Source organism: Pelodiscus sinensis, chromosome 10 (assembly GCF_052426305.1).
Source record: "Pelodiscus sinensis isolate ZL-2025 chromosome 10, ASM5242630v1, whole genome shotgun sequence".
NCBI lineage: Eukaryota > Metazoa > Chordata > Testudines > Trionychidae > Pelodiscus > Pelodiscus sinensis.
The window spans coordinates 3,629,962-3,634,880 of NC_143061.1; positions in this window are offsets into that span (position 1 = coordinate 3,629,962).

Consider the following 4,919-nt stretch of genomic DNA (forward strand, 5'->3'; position numbering starts at 1 on the left):
GGCCAGGTCAGCTTGGCTTCAGGTATGCAACTCCTGGAGTAAGTTTATCTGAAGCCGAGCTTGGTGCCGTATACACAGCAGGAGGCAAATGGGAGCAAACACGCTTGTTGGCTTCCCTTACTCCTCACGAGAGTAGCTGCCAATGGGGGCGAGGGGCGCCTTCTGAGTTTGATTTAGAGGGGCTTAACTAGACTCGCTAAATCAAACTCCAGAAGATTGATTGTGGCAATGTCGATCTTCCGCGGAGTGAAGACAAGGCCTAAATCTCAGTTATTGCTGATTATATACAGCTCATAAGCAAAACTTTTTTTGTAGATAATTCAAACTGGACAGAAAGTCTTTTTATCAACCTTTGCCCTATGTACATTTTTAAATATTAGTTTCAATCATTTTAAAAAAATCTCTTATTACCAGTTTATTACCTGTGTTACAATAGTGCCTACAGGCCTTAAGCTAGATTGGGATTCCTTTGTGCCAGGCACAGAACACGGAGTACGAGACGGCTCCTTCCCCAGAGAGCCACCAGTGCGGAACCTAAGGCCCAGGGGTCCCAGCTTGCCTGGATCTGACCCCTGAGGCTCAGAGATTCCCCCCCCCCCCCCCAGGATTGGGGAGTCTGCACTGGTACTCCAGCCCCACTGTGGGCTGGAGAACACAACATTTAGTAGGCTGGACCCCCCGGGGCTCTGGTGTGCCAGGGGAATGTGGGAAGTCCCCAAGCATTGTTACAAGCTGGGGACTGACTGGCGAAGTAGCAGTTCTGCAGAAAAGGACCTGGGGGTTACAGTGGATGAGAAGCTGAATATGAATCAACAGGACGCCCTTGTAGCCAAGAAGGCTGATGTCATATTAGGGTGCATTAGGAGGAACATTTCCAGCAGATCCAGAGATGTCATTATTCCCCTTCATTTGGCTCTGGTGAGGCCACATCTGGAGTATTGTGACCAGTTCTGGGCCCCCCACTACAGAAAGGACGTGGATGCATTGAAGAGGGTCCAGTGGAGGGCGACCAAAATGATTCGAGGGCTGGAGCACATGGCCTATGAGGAGAGGCTGAGGGATTTGGGTTTGTTTAGTCTGCAGAAGAGAAGCGTGAGGGGGGACTTGAGAAGCGTGGGGGGGGGTGTCCAAAGAGGAAGGAGAGAGGCTGTTCTCAGTGGGGGCAGGTGGCAGAACAAGGAGCAATGGGCTCAAGTCGCAGTGGGGGAGGTCCAGATTGGATATTAGGAAAAACTCTTTCCCTAGGCGGGTGGGGAAGCGCTGGGAGGGGTTCCCTGGGGAGGGGGTGGAATCTCCATCCCTAGAGGTATTTAAGTCTCGGCTTGACCAAGCCCTGGCTGGGCTGATTTAGTTGGGATTGGTCCTGCCTTGGGCAGGGGGCTGGACTTGATGACTCCTGAGGTCTCTTCCAGCCCTGGGATTCTAAGATTCTAAGTGTCTTTCTCCTCAATTGGAGGCCACATCAGTGAGGGTTTGGTTTTTTTCTTCTCATTCTGCGTGCAGCCCCCCAACTGATTTTTCTGTGGGTCAGCAGCCCCTGACCCCCCCTAAAATATTCCCCACTTATGACTGAAGTCGCTGTAGCAAGGGATAATAGTCACATTCCTTGCACACCGAAGGAAGTAAGGCGTAGAAACAGGAATGGACTTCCCCAAGACATCTGAGGCAAACTCAGGAATCGAACCCACAGCTCCCAAGTCAACGGGCAGAGCCGGAGTACCACAGCGCCTCCTTTTCTTCCCCAGCCAGACCTCCTCTGACCCAGACGGGTGGCAAAATAAACTCAACACTACAGCCTGATGTTCACACTACAAATAAGCCTTTCTTCAAGCGCGATAATTAACATATTGCATATTCTGTGCCCAGTTGGGTTGGAGATTTTACAAGGTTCCCTCTTGGGAGCCCAAAGAAACATTGTAAAACAACCTGCCTGAGGTCCGGAAACATTAAACAACGCGGCATGCCATTCAGCACACAGGCCCCATCAGCACCACCCAGAACAAGATGTCTCTCCAATGTCTTTATGAGAAGCTAAAAATTAATATTCCTCGGCCCTCATCACTTGTAAGCGGTAAGGTCACCGCAGCCAACCCGCCGGCTGCTTGTCTAAGGCTATTCAATTAGCATTCATTTGCAGAGTGCTCAGAGAATGTAAGTAAGGTCAGAAAGTTAAAATAGATCAAGGGACTCCAGGATATATAATGCCGGCAAGAACGCTGAAGAGCTCCACAAATAGACACATTGCGCTCTTGAAAATGGCACGTGTGTTGGCGTCCGATATGTGGTATTTATTTACCCTGAACATACTGTGAAACATCCAAGGAATGCATCACTGGAGCGGCCTTCGACCCCAGCATGGCAGCTGGGAAGAGGCCTTTCTTTCCTTTCACAAATCGTTTATGAAGCAATTGCCTCTGACGGCAACAACATAAGCAAGGGTGGGAGGAAAGTCAATTGGTTTTGATCCAGGTCCAAATGTCTGGCTCAAGGTCGAATCAAGCCCCAGAGTCCAGAGAGAAGAATAAACAATAACAACAATCATGCTCGTCGCCAGTACATAAAAATACTTTGGGATCTGTTCAAACGCGCCTGGCGGTGCAGATTTGGTCTGCAGTCTGCCTACCCACCATGCCTGCTCCATGCCACACATTTATTTCAACACTGGTCTGAAATACACGGGGTCCTGGGATTTTGTTTGGCAAGGAACAGCAATTGTGCCTCTAAATTTCTGAATGGTATCCTTCCTGCCTTATCCATCCACTGACTGTTCTTAAATTTATCTACTCAGGTTTAGCACCCTTTCTCCTGATACTTTATGCATAGAGGTAGGGGGGTGGCAACGAACAGCTTTCTCTCCCCCTGCCCCCTTCCTGTCTCCTATTTATTTCGAGTTTCCTTATCCTCTAATTATAACTCCAGTCATCTGAAGAAGTGGGCTGTGCCCATGAAAACTCATGATGCCATCTATATGTTTTGTTAGTCTATAAAGTGCTACCAGACCATTTGCTTGCTGGTTTTTTTCTAAATGTCTAAAGCATAGTGCAGCGCAAGTGAAAGGCATGAATCCTTCTGAGAAGGAATTGGTGCAATTGCTGGACACCATTGCAGCCTGGATTGGTAAATGGACTCTCCAAAAAGACCCCCAGCTGCACAGAACGACCCTCCCTCCTCAGCTTTTCCCACTATCTTCCTTCTGCCTCGATGAACAGCCACTTTGGCCTATGTGGTTCCTCAGAAAGGTGGGCATAAGCCAATCAGAAGGAGAGGCCTGCCCTCTCAGATCAGGGAGGGGCCATGGAACTCGGGCGTCAGCTGAGTGGGTGGAAGAGCAAAGGCGACACCAGAGGTGGGGTGAGGCTCAGAGGAGTTACAGGAGGGAACTGAAAGGAGCAGCGGGACCACACGGCACCCGTCATTTCAGGAAAGGTTCCAGGGACTCAGTGGATACTGGCCACAGGAACTCAACCTGCATGAACATGCAAATGCCAGGAAATTGCCCGATGGTCACAGAAAATGTGCCACCCACTTAGCACAGCTATAAAGGCCCCAATTCAGGCCAGCCCCTAAGCACGTGCTTTAGTGCTTTCTTGGTCTATAAAATCATGACCGGTGTGGAGGAAGTGAATAAGGAAAAGTTATTTACTTGTTCCTATAACACAAGAACTAGGGGTCACCAAATGAAATTAATAGGTAGCAGGTTTAAAACAAACAAATGGAAGGTTTTCTTCAAACAGCACACAACCTGTGGAACTCCTTGCCAGAGGATGTTGAGCAGTCCAGGACTTTAACAGGGTTCAAAAAAGAAGTAGATAAATTTATGGAGATTATGTCCATCAATACTTATTAGCCAGGATGGGTAGGAATGGTGTCCCTAGCCTCTGTCAGAGACTGGAAATGGATGACAGGGGAGGGATCACGTGATGATTCCCTGTTCTGTTCACTCCTTCTGGGGCACCTGGCATTGGCCACTGCTGGAAGACAGGACATTGGGCTAGATGGATCTTTGACTGGACCCAGTATGGCCGGTCTTATGAAGCAATGGACAAGGTATTTCTAGAAGCTCTAGGCCAGCAGTGGACCAGGTATTTCTAGAAGCAGTACTGCAATGCTGCCTCCTTAATCTTTAACATGGAGGTACCGCTCATGGGCACTGCCTAGCTCAGCCTGTGTCTTGAACCAGGCAGCCAGGCCTAGTGGAGCATTGCATGCTGGGATCCATAGCCTGAGTGCAGTTCAAATACAGCCAGGCAAGTGGCTGGAATGGTTATGTAGAAGCTCGCATTGTTATTTCGAAATCACGCTCGTTATCGCGCAATCACAGTGCAGTGTAAACGCACCCCTACTGGTTTTTGTATGTTGCTTTTCTTGATGTCTGATTTGGGTCTTTTGTCACAGAGACTGTCCAGTTTGGCCAATATCCATGGCCAAGAGGCATTGCTGGCACTTGATGGCATAGATCACATGAGCAGATGTGACTGCTGGTGTGGTTATGAGGGTATGTCTACACCAGCCCCTTAGTTCGAACTAGGGAGGCTAATGAGAGCGACCAAATTTGCAAATGAAGCGTGGGATTTAAATATCCCGTACTTCATTAACATGTTCTTGGGCGGTCACCATTTTGGAAACTGACTAGCCTGGAATAATTGACCGCGTCTACACGCGGCAGTGAGACAGGAGTTCGAAGTAAACCGCTAACTCGAATTAGCTGTTACTCCTTGTGGAAAGAGGTTTAACAGCTAATTCGAGTTAAGGGGTTTACTTCGAACTCCCATTTCACTGCTGCGTGTAGATGCGGCCAGTTATTCCGGGCTAGTCAGTTTCCAAAATGGCGACTGCCCGGGAACATGCTAATGAAGCACGGGATATTTAAATCCCGCACTTCATTTGCAATTTCGGTCACCCTCATTAGCCTCCCTAGT